Below are 12793 nucleotides of genomic sequence, written 5' to 3' on the forward strand. Positions count from 1 at the left end.
TGGTGTTAAGGTTCAAGGGGATGAAGTCGCACCTTCTACCCAGGGTTATGGAGATCCGCGCAGGGTAAGATTTCAGGCTTCACCCCAGGCTTAAGGCGTGAAAATAGAACAGTTACCATACACATCAATGTGTATTTCACCCATTCACAGTATCAGGAAAGGCCTGCAAGGCCTTGGGCCTACTTCCAGCCTCCAGGCACCAATGTTACTGATACCTGTGACATGTGGTGGTGTTAAGTTTCAAGGGGAAGAAGTCACACCTTCTACCCAGTGTTATGGAGCTCAGTGCAGGGTAAGAATTCAGGTTATCCCCCTGGCTGGAGGTGTTAAAGCAAAACACTCCACATGCCCAATAAAGTCTATTTCACCCCTTCACAGTGTCAGGAAAGGCCTGCAAGGCCTTGGGCCTACGTCCAGCCTCCAGGCACCGATTTTACTGATACCTGTGACATTTGGTGGTGTTAAGCTTCAAGGGGATGTAGTCACACTTTCTACCCAGGGTTATGGAGCTCAGCGCAGGGTAAGAATTCAGGTTATCCCCCTGGCTGGAGGTGTTAAAGCAAAACACTTCACATGCCCATTAAACTCTATTTCACCCCTTAACAGTATCAGGAAAGGCCTGCAAGGCCTTGTGCCTACTTCCAGCCCCCAGGCACCAATGTTACTGATGCCTGTGACATTTGGTGGTGTAAAGCTTCAAGGGGATGAAGTCGCACCTTCTACCCAGGGTTATGGAGCTCTGCGCAGGCTAAGATTTCAGGTTATCCCCCTGGCTGGAGGTGTTAAAGCAAAACACTCCACATGCCCAATAAAGTCTATTTCACCCCTTTACTGTATCAGGAAAGGCCTGCAAGGCCGTGGGCCTACTTCCAGCCTCCAGGCACCAATTTTACTGATACCTGTGACATTTGGTGGTGTTAAGCTTCAAGGGGATGAAGTCACACTTTATACCCAGGGTTATGGAGCTCAGCGCAGGGTAAGATTTTTTGGTTATCCCCCTGGCTGGAGGTGTTTAAGCAAAACACCTCACATGCCCAGTACAGTGTTTTTCACCCTTTCCCAGTATCAGGAAAGGCCTGCAAGGCCTTGTGCCTACTTCCAGCCTCCAGGCACCAATGTTACTGATACCTGTGACATTTGGTGGTGTTAAGCTTCAAGGGGAAGAAGTCACACCTTCTACCCAGGGTTATGGAGCTCAGTGCAGGGTACGATTTCAGGTCATCCCTCTGGCTGGAGGTGTTAAAGCAAAACACTTCACATGCCCAATACGTTGTATTTCAGTCCTTCACAGTATCAGGAAAGGCCTGCAAGGCCTTGGGCCAACTTCCAGCCCCCAGGCACCAATGTTACTGATACCTGTGACATTTGGTGGTGTTAAGCTTCAAGGGGAAGAAGTCACACCTTCTACCCAGGGTTATGGAGCTCAGCGCAGGGTAAGATTTCAGGTTATCGCCCGGGCTTGAGTTGCTAAAGCAAAACACTTCACATGCCCAATAAAGTCTATTTCACCCCTTTCACAGTATCAGGAAAGGCCTGCAAGGCCTTGGGCCTACTTCCAGCCCCCAGGCACCAATGTTACTGATACCTGTGACATGTGGTGGTGTTAAGCTTCAAGGGGAAGAAGTCACACCTTCTACCCAGGGTTATGGAGCTCAGTGCAGGGTAAGAATTCAGGTTATCCCCCTGGCTGGAGGTGTTTAAGCAAAACACCTCACATGCCCAGTACAGTGTATTTCACCCTTTCCCAGTATCAGTAAAGGCCTGCAAGGCCTTGTGCCTACTTCCAGCCTCCAGGCACCAATGTTACTGATACCTGTGACATTTGGTGGTGTTAAGCTTCAAGGGGATGAAGTCGCACCTTCTACCCAGGGTTATGGAGCTCCGCGCAGGGTAAGATTTCAGGCTTCACCCCAGGCTTAAGGCGTGAAAATAGAACAGTTACCATACACAACAATGTGTATTTCACCCATTCACAGTATCAGGAAAGGCCTGCAAGGCCTTGGGCCTACTTCCAGGCACCAATGTTACTGATACCTGTGACATTTGGTAGTGTTAAGCTTCAAGGGGATGAAGTCACACTTTCTACCTAGGGTTATGGAGCTCAGCACAGGGTAAGATTTTAGGTTATCCCCCTGGCTGGAGGTGTTTAAGCAAAACACCTCACATGCCCAGTACAGTGTATTTCACGCTTTCCCAGTATCAGGATAGTCCTGCAAGGCCTTGTGCCTACTTCCAGCCTCCAGGCACCAATGTGACTGATACCTGTGACATTTGGTGGTCTTAAGCTTCAAGGGGATGAAGTCACACTTTATACCCAGGGTTATGGAGCTCAGCGCAGGGTAAGATTTTAGGTTATCCCCCTGGCTGGAGTTGTTAAAGCAAAACACTTCACATGCCCAATAAAGTCTATTTCACCCCTTCACAGTATCAGGAAAGGCCTGCAAGGCCTTGGGCCTCCTTCCAGCCCCCAGGCACCTGTTTTTGTGATACTTGTGACATTTGGAGGTGCTCAGCTTCAAGGGGATGAAGTCACATCTTCTACCCAGGGTTATGGAGCTCAGCGCAGGGTAAGATTTCAGGTTATCCCCCTGGCTGGAGGTGTTAAAGGAAAACACTTTGCACGCCCATTAAAGTCTATTTCACCCCTTCACAGTATCAGGAAAGGCCTGCAAGGCCTTGTGCCTACTTCCAGCCTCCAGGCACCAATGTTACTGATACCTGTGACATGTGGTGGTGTTAAGCTTCAAGGGGATTAAGTCACACCTTCTACCCAGGGTTATGGAGCTCAGCGCAGGGTAAGATTTCAGGTTATCCCCCTGGCTTGAGGTGTTAAAGCCAAACACTCCACATGCCCAATAAAGTCTATTTCACCTCTTCACAGTATCAGGAAAGGCCTGCAAGGCATTGGGCCTACTTCCAGCCTCCAGGCACCAATGTTACTGATACCTGTGACATGTGGTGGTGTTAAGCTTCAAGGGGATGTAGTCACACCTTTTACCCAGGGTCATGGAGCTCAGCGCAGGGTAAGATTTCAGGTTATCCCCCTGGCTGGAGGTGTTTAAGCAAAACACCTCACACGCCCAGTACAGTGTATTTCACCCTTTCCCAGTATCAGGAAAGGCCTGCAAGGCCTTGTGCCTACTTCCAGCCTCCAGGCACCAATGTTACTGATACCTGTGACATTTGGTGGTGTTAAGCTTCAAGGGGATGAAGTCGCACCTTCTACCCAGGGTTATGGAGCTCCGCGCAGGGTAAGATTTCAGGCTTCACCCCAGGCTTAAGGCGTGAAAATAGAACAGTTACCATACACAACAATGTGTATTTCACCCATTCACAGTATCAGGAAAGGCCTGCAAGGCCTTGGGCCTACTTCCAGCCTCCAGGCACCAATGTTACTGATACCTGTGACATTTGGTAGTGTTAAGCTTCAAGGGGATGAAGTCACACTTTCTACCCAGGGTTATGGAGCTCAGCGCAGGGTAAGAATTCAGGTTATCCCCCTGGCTGGAGGTGTTAAAGCAAAACACTTCACATGCCCATTAAACTCTATTTCACCCCTTCACAGTATCAGGAAAGGCCTGCAAGGCCTTGGGCCTACTTCCAGCCTCCAGGCACCAATGTTACTGATACCTGTGACCTTTGGTGGTGTTAAGCTCCAAGGGGATGAAGTCGCACCTTCTACCCAGGGTTATGGAGCTCCGCGCAGGGTAAGATTTCAGGTTATCCCCCTGGCTGGAGGTGTTTAAGCAAAACACCTCACATGCCCAGTACAGTGTATTTAACCCTTTCCCAGTATCAGGAAAGGCCTGCAAGGCCTTGTGCCTACTTCCAGCCTCCAGGCACCAATGTTACTGATACCTGTGACATTTGGTGGTGTTAAGCTTCAATGGTAAGAAGTCAAATCTTCTACCCAGGGTTATGGAGCTCAGCGCAGGGTAAGAATTTGGGTTATCCCCCTGGCTGGAGGTGTTAAATTAAAACACTTCACATGCCCAATAAAGTCTGTTTCACCCCTTCACAGTATCATGAAAGGCCTGCAAGGCCTTGTGCCTACTTCCAGCCTCCAGGCACCAATGTTACTGATACCTGTGACATGTGGTGGTGTTAAGCTTCAATGGGATGAAGTCACACCTTCTACCCAGGGTTATGGAGCTCAGTGCAGGGTAAGAATTTGGGTTATCCCCCTGGCTGGAGGTGTTAAAGCAAAACACTTCACATGCCCAATAAAGTCTGTTTCACCCCTTCACAGTATCAGGAAAGGCCTGCAAGGCCTTGTGCCTACTTCCAGCCTCCAGGCACCAATGTTACTGATACCTGTGACATGTGGTGGTGTTAAGCTTCAAGGGGATGAAGTTGCACCTTCTACCCAGGGTTATGGAGCTCAGCGCAGGGTAAGATTTCAGGTTATCCCCCCTGGCTTGAGGTGTTAAAGCAAAACACTTCACATGCCCAATAAAGTCTATTTCACCCCTTCACAGTATCAGGAAAGGCCTGCAAGGCCTTGGGCCTACTTCCAGCCTCCAGGCACCAATGTTACTGATACCTGTGATATTTGGTGGTGTTAAGCTTCAAGGGGATGAAGTCACACCTTTTACCCAGGGTTATGGAGCTCAGCGCAGGGTAAGATTTCAGGTTATCGCCCTGGCTTGAGGTGTTAAAGCAAAACACTCCACATGCCAAATAAAGTCTATTTCACCCCTTCACAGTATCAGGAAAGGCCTGCAAGGCCTTGGGCCTACTTCCAGCCTCCCGGCACCAAAGTTACTGATACCTGTGACATTTGGTGGTGTTAAGCTTCAAGGGGAAGAAGTCACGCCTTCTACCCAGGGTTATGGAGCTCAGTGCAGGGTAAGAATTCAGGTTATCCCCCTGGCTGGAGGTGTTAAAGCAAAACACTTCACATGCCCATTAAAGTCTATTTCACCCCTTCACAGTATCAGGAAAGGCCTGCAAGGCCTTGTGCCTACTTCCAGCCTCCAGGCACCAATGTTACTGTTACCTGTGACATGTGGTGGTGTTAAGCTTCAAGGGGATGAAGTCACACCTTTTACCCAGTGTTATGGAGCTCAGCGCAGGGTAAGATTTCAGGTTATCCCCCTGGCTTGAGGTGTTAAAGCCAAACACTCCATATGCCCAATAAAGTCTATTTCACGCCTTCACAGTATCAGGAAAGGCCTGCAAGGCCTTGTGCCTACTTCCAGCCTCCAGGCACCAATGTTACTGATACCTGTGACATTTGGTGGTGTTAAGCTTCAAGGGGAAGAAGTCAAACCTTCTACCCAGGGTTATGGAGCTCAGCGCAGGGTAAGAATTCAGGTTATCCCCCTGGCTGGAGGTGTTAAAGCAAAACACTTTGCATGCCCATTAAAGTCTATTTCACCCCTTCACAGTATCAGGAAAGGCAGGCAAGGCCGTGTGCCTACTTCCAGCCTCCAGGCACCAATGTTACTGATACCTGTGACATGTGGTGGTGTTAAGCTTCAAGGGGATGAAGTCACACCTTCTACCCAGGGTTATGGAGCTCAGCGCAGGGTAAGAATTCAGGTTATCCCCCTGGCTTGAGGTGTTAAAGCAAAACACTTCACATGCCCTATAAAGTCTATTTCACCCCTTCACAGTATCAGGAAAGGCCTTGTGCCTTCTTCCAGCCTCTAGGCACCAATTTCACTGAAACTTGTGACATTTGTAGGTGTTCAACTTCAAGGGGATGAAGTTGCACCTTCTACCCAGGGTTATGGAACTCAGCACAGGGTAAGATTCCAGGCTTCACCCCTGACTGGAGGTGTTAAAGCAAAACACTTCTCATGCCCAATAAAGTCTATTTCACCCCTCCACAGTATCAGGAAAGGCCTGCAAGGCCTTGGGCCTACTTCCAGCCTCCTGGCACCAATTATACTGATACCTGTGACATTTGGAGGTGTTAAGCTTCAAGGGGATGAAGTTGCACCTTCTACCCAGGGTTATGGAGCTCCGCGCAGGGTAAGAATTTAGGTCATCCCCCTGGCTGGAGGTGTTAAAGGAAAACACTTCACATGCCCAATAAAGTCTAGTTCACCCCTTCACAGTATCAGGAAAGGCCTGCAAGGCCTTGGGCCTACTTCCAGCCTCCTGGCACCAATTATACTGATACCTGTGACATTTGGAGGTGTTAAGCTTCAAGGGGATGAAGTCACACCTTTTACCCAGGGTTATGGAGCTCAGCGCAGAGTAAGATTTCAGGTTATCGCCCTGGCTTGAGGTGTTAAAGCAAAACACTTCACATGCCAATAAAGTCTAGTTCACCCCTTCACAGTATCAGGAAAGGCCTGCAAGGCCTTGTGCCTACTTTCAGCCTCCAGGCACCAATGTTACTGATACCTGTGACATGTGGTGGTGTAAGCTTCAAGGGGATGAAGTCACACCTTTTACCCAGGGTTATGGAGCTCAGCGCAGGGTAAGATTTCAGGTTATCGCCCTGGCTTGAGGTGTTAAAGCAAAACACTCCACATGCCAAATAAAGTCTATTTCACCCCTTCAAAGTATCAGGAAAGGCCTGCAAGGCCTTGGGCCTACTTCCAGCCTCCAGGCACCAAAGTTACTGATACCTGTGACATTTGGTGGTGTTAAGCTTCAAGGGGAAGAAGTCACGCCTTCTACCCAGGGTTATGGAGCTCAGTGCAGGGTAAGAATTCAGGTTATCCCCCTGGCTGGAGGTGTTAAAGCAAAACACTTCACATGCCCATTAAAGTCTATTTCACCCCTTCACAGTATCAGGAAAGGCCTGCAAGGCCTTGTGCCTACTTCCAGCCTCCAGGCACCAATGTTACTGTTACCTGTGACATGTGGTGGTGTTAAGCTTCAAGGGGATGAAGTCACACCTTTTACCCAGGGTTATGGAGCTCAGCGCAGGGTAAGATTTCAGGTTATCCCCCTTGCTTGAGGTGTTAAAGCCAAACACTCCACATGCCCAATAAAGTCTATTTCACGCCTTCACAGTATCAGGAAAGGCCTGCAAGGCCTTGTGCCTACTTCCAGCCTCCAGGCACCAATGTTACTGATACCTGTGACATTTGGTGGTGTTAAGCTTCAAGGGGAAGAAGTCACACCTTCTACCCTGGGTTATGGAGCTCAGCGCAGGGTAAGAATTCAGGTTATCCCCCTGGCTGGAGGTGTTAAAGCAAAACACTTTGCATGCCCATTAAAGTCTATTTCACCCCTTCACAGTATCAGGAAAGGCAGGCAAGGCAGTGTGCCTACTTCCAGCCTCCAGGCACCAATGTTACTGTTACCTGTGACATGTGGTGGTGTTAAGCTTCAAGGGGATGAAGTCACACCTTTTACCCAGGGTTATGGAGCTCAGCGCAGGGTAAGATTTCAGGTTATCCCCCTGGCTTGAGGTGTTAAAGCCAAACACTCCACATGCCCAATAAAGTCTATTTCACGCCTTCACAGTATCAGGAAAGGCCTGCAAGGCCTTGTGCCTACTTCCAGCCTCCAGGCACCAATGTTACTGATACCTGTGACATTTGGTGGTGTTAAGCTTCAAGGGGAAGAAGTCACACCTTCTACCCAGGGTTATGGAGCTCAGCGCAGGGTAAGAATTCAGGTTATCCCCCTGGCTGGAGGTGTTAAAGCAAAACACTTTGCATGCCCATTAAAGTCTATTTCACCCCTTCACAGTATCAGGAAAGGCAGGCAAGGCAGTGTGCCTACTTCCAGCCTCCAGGCACCAATGTTACTGATACCTGTGACATGTGGTGGTGTTAAGCTTCAAGGGGATGAAGTCACACCTTCTACCCAGGGTTATGGAGCTCAGCGCAGGGTAAGAATTTGGGTTATCCCCCTGGCTGGAGGTGTTAAATTAAAACACTTCACATGCCCAATAAAGTCTGTTTCACCCCTTCACAGTATCAGGAAAGGCCTGCAAGGCCTTGTGCCTACTTCCAGCCTCCAGGCACCAATGTTACTGATACCTGTGACATGTGGTGGTGTTAAGCTTCAAGGGGATGAAGTCGCACCTTCTACCCAGGGTTATGGAGCTCAGCGCAGGGTAAGATTTCAGGTTATCCCCCCTGGCTTGAGGTGTTAAAGCAAAACACTTCACATGCCCAATAAAGTCTATTTCACCCCTTCACAGTATCAGGAAAGGCCTGCAAGGCCTTGGGCCTACTTCCAGCCTCCAGGCACCAATGTTACTGATACCTGGGACATTTGGAGGTGTTAAGCTTCAAGGGGAAGAAGTCACACCTTCTACCCAGGGTTATGGAGCTCAGCGCAGGGTAAGATTTCAGCTTTTCACCCCTAGCTGGATGTGTTGAAGCAAAACACTTCTCATGCCCAATAAAGTCTATTTCAACCCTTCACAGTATCAGGAAAGGCCTGCAAGGCCTTGGGCCTACTTCCAGCGTCCAGGCACCTGTGTTTGTGATACTTGTGACATTTGGAGGTGTTCAGCTTCAAGGGGATGAAGTCACACCTTCTACCCAGGGTTATGGAGCTCAGCGCAGGGTAAGATTTCAGCTTTTCACCCCTAGCTGGATGTGTTGAAGCAAAACACTTCTCATGCCCAATAAAGTCTATTTCAACCCTTCACAGTATCAGGAAAGGCCTGTAAGGCCTTGGGCCTACATCCATTCTCCAGGCACCAATGTTACTGACACCTGTGACATTTGGTGGTGTTAAGCTTCATGGGGAAGAAGTCACACCTTCTACCCAGGGTTATGGAGCTCAGCGCAGGGTAAGATTTCAGGTTATTCCCCCTGGCTCGAGGTGTTAAAGCAAAACACTTCACATGCCCAATAAATTGTATTTCACCCCTTCACAGTATCAGGAAAGGCCTGCAAGGCCTCGTGCCTACTTCCAGCCCCCAGGCACCAATGTTACTGACACCTGTGACATTTGGTGGTGTTAAGCTTCATGGGGAAGAAGTCACACCTTCTACCCAGGGTTATGGAGCTCAGCGCAGGGTAAGAATTCAGGTTATTCCCCCTGGCTCGAGGTGTTAAAGCAAAACACTTCACATGCCCAATAAATTGTATTTCACCCCTTCACAGTATCAGGAAAGGCCTGCAAGGCCTTGGGCCTACTTGCAGCCCCCAGGCACCAATGTTACTGACACCTGTGACATTTGGTGGTGTTAAGCTTCAAGGGGAAGATGTCACACCTTCTACCCAGGGTTATGGAGCTCAGCGCAGGGTATGATTTTAGGTTATCCCCCTGGCTGGAGGTGTTTAAGCAAAACACCTCACATGCCCAGTACAGTGTATTTCACCCTTTCCCAGTATCAGTAAAGGCCTGCAAGGCCTTGTGCCTACTTCCAGCCTCCAGGCACCAATGTTACTGATACCTGTGACATTTGGTGGTGTTAAGCTTCAAGGGGATGAAGTCGCACCTTCTACCCAGGGTTATGGAGCTCCGCGCAGGGTAAGATTTCAGGCTTCACCCCAGGCTTAAGGCGTGAACATAGAACAATTACCATACACAACAATGTGTATTTCACCCATTCACAGTATCAGGAAAGGCCTGCTAGGCCTTGGGCCTACTTCCAGCATCCAGGCACCAATGTTACTGATACCTGTGACATGTGGTGGTGTTAAGCTTCAAGGGGATGAAGTCACACTTTCTACCCAGGGTTATGGAGCTCAGCGCAGGGTAAGAATTCAGGTTATCCCCCTGGCTGGAGGTATTAAAGCAAAACACTTCACATGCCCAATAAATTGTATTTCACCCCTTCACAGTATCAGGAAAGGCCTGCAAGGCCTTGGGCCTACTTCCAGCCTCCAGGCACCAATGTTACTGATGCCTGTGACATTTGGTGGTGTTAAGCTTCAAGGGGATGAAGTCACACCTTTTACCCAGGGTTATGGAGCTCAGTGCAGGGTAAGAATTCAGGGTATCCCCCTGGCTGGAGGTGTTAAAGCAAAACACTTCACATGCCCAGTACAGTGTATTTCACCCTTTCCCAGTATCAGGAAAGGCCTGCAAGGCCTTGTGCCTACTTCCAGCCTCCAGGCACCAATGTTACTGATACCTGTGACATTTGGCGGTGTTAAGCTTCAAGGGGAAGAAGTCACACCATCTACCCAGGGTTATGGAGCTCAGTGCAGGGTAAGAATTCAGGTTATCCCCCTGGCTGGAGGTGTTAAAGCAAAACACTTCACATGCCCAATAAAGTCTATTTCACCCCTTCACAGTATCAGGAAAGGCCTGCAAGGCCTTGTGCCTACTTCCAGCCTCCAGGCACCAATGTTACTGATGCCTGTGACATTTGGTGGTGTTAAGCTTCAAGGGGAAGAAGTCACACCTTTTACCCTGGGTTATGGAGCTCAGCGCAGGGTAAGATTTCAGGTTATCCCCCTGGCTTGAGGTGTTAAAGCAAAACACTTCACATGCCCAATAAAGTCTATTTCACCCCTTCACAGTATCAGGAAAGGCCTGCAAGGCCTTGGGCCTACTTCCAGCCCCCAGGCACCAATGTACTGATACCTGTGACATTTGGTGGTGTTAAGCTTCAAGGGGATGAAGTCACACCTTCTACCCAGGGTTATGGAGCTCCTCGCAGGGTAAGATTTCAGGCTTCACCCCAGGCTGGAGGCGTGAAAATAGAACAATTACCATACACAGCAATGTGTATTTCACCCATTCACAGTATCAGGGAAGGCCTGCAAGGCCTTGGGCCTACTTCCAGCCTCCAGGCACCAATTTTACTGATACCTGTGACATTTGGTGGTGTTAAGCTTCAAGGGGATGAAGTCACACTTTATACCCAGGGTTATGGAGCTCAGCGCAGGGTAAGATTTTTGGTTATCCCCCTGGCTGGAGGTGTTTAAGCAAAACACCTCACATGCCCAGTACAGTGTATTTCACCCTTTCCCAGTATCAGGAAAGGCCTGCAAGGCCTTGTGCCTACTTCCAGCCTCCAGGCACCAATGTTACTGATACCTGTGACATTTGGTGGTGTTAAGCTTCAAGGGGAAGAAGTCCCACCTTCTACCCAGGGTTATGGAGCTCAGCGCAGGGTAAGATTTCAGGTTATCTCCCTGGCTTGAGGTGTTAAAGCCAAACACTCCACATGCCCAAGAATGTCTATTTCACACCTTCACGGTATCAGGAAAGGCCTGCAAGGCCTTGGGCCTGCTTCCAGCCTCCAGGCACCAATGTTACTGATACCTGTGACATTTGGTGGTGTTAAGCTTCAAGGGGAAGGAGTCACATCTTCAACCCAGGGTTATGGAGCTCAGTGCAGGGTAAGAATTCAGGGTATCCCCCTGGCTGGAGGTGTTAAAGCAAAACATTTCACATGCCCAATAAGGTCTATTTCTCCCCTTCGCAGTGTCGGGAAAGGCCTGTAATGCCTTTGGCCTATTTCCAACCTCCAGGCACCATTTTTTGGGATACATGTAACATTTGGAGGTGTTAATCTTCAAAGGGATACAGTTGCTCCTTCTACCCAGGGCTATGGAAGTATGCACAGGGGGAGATCGCAGGTTTTCCCCTTGGAAGGAGGCGGAGAAGTAAAACACTTCCCTCAAATCCAAGGCGGCAAGGCTGAAATCTTACCCTATGCAGAGCTCCGTAGTTCTGGGTAGACGGAGTGCCATTGTCCCCTTGCAGCTGAGCACATCATAATTTCACATTTATCACTAAAACATGTGTTTGGTGGATAGAAATGTGCCCATGTCTCTGCAGGCCAAGGCCTGATCTTTCAAATGGGTGTATGTACCTTTTAGGCTAGGTGAAGTGTTTTCATTTCTTCACCTCCACTCGTGAGGGAGATCTTGAATCTTACCCTGCCTGGAGCTCCAAATCCCTGGGTAGAAAGAGTGACTTAGTGCCCTTGAATCTGAAAACCTCATAATGTCACAAATATCACTAAAGCAGGTCCCTGGTGGCTAGAAATGCCCCAGAGCCCTGAAGGCTCTATTCTGATATGGTGACTGGGTTATTTTGTGCTGTTTTGGGCCGTGTGAAGTATTTTATTCTTACACCGCCACCCCAGGGAAAGACGTGAAATATTTTCCTGTGCGGAGCTCTATATCTCTGGGAAGAAGGGCTGACTTTGTCCCCTTTATTCTGGAAACCTCATAGTATCAGATATATTACTAAAACAGGTTCCTGGAAGCTAGGGATGGGCCAGGGTACCTGAAGGCTAAGATCTGAAACTGTGAATGGTGTTCATGTACGTCTTGGACTATGAGAAGTGTTTTATTTTTGTTTCCCTCTACCTACATATAAGGCGAAAACCTGTAATTAGCAGTAGACCTCAATCAGGCTGCCAGGCGCAGAATCTGATTTGTCGGCGCAGGTCGCACTCTTGACATGCCATTTGATTCAGGAGTGGTCCCCACCCCAGCAATCGGGCTCAATACAACATTGATAGTCACAGGCCTCACTCTGTACTGTGGGATGTATGATGTAACAATTAGATTGCGGTACATTACATTGCTGTTTTAGGCGCTTTCCACGACTTGCACGGGAGGGCGCTCTAGACTTAGGAATAGTATGATTTACTATTCGAACTCCAGCCTAAGTAAGGTAGGGAAGGTGTTGGAATAGTAAATCGCACTATTCCATAGTCTAGTGCGCCCTCCCGTGCAAGTCGTGGAAAAGACTTGCGTTGTAAATGCAGCGATCGAAATGTACTGCGGTGTTTTGACCGCGTTGTTAAGGTCGGTTCCCGTCCAAAGATGTCACCTGAGATGTAAACCTAACTCCAGCTGTGAACATCAGCTCAGCAGAGTGCCTCCATGCAGGTACTGGGGTCACCATTTCAGGTGCATTCACACCCTCTGCTCTCACGCTGGGTGCCAATGTA

The sequence above is a fragment of the Lissotriton helveticus genome, unplaced genomic scaffold (assembly GCF_964261635.1).
Source record: "Lissotriton helveticus unplaced genomic scaffold, aLisHel1.1 SCAFFOLD_763, whole genome shotgun sequence".
Classification (NCBI taxonomy): domain Eukaryota; kingdom Metazoa; phylum Chordata; class Amphibia; order Caudata; family Salamandridae; genus Lissotriton; species Lissotriton helveticus.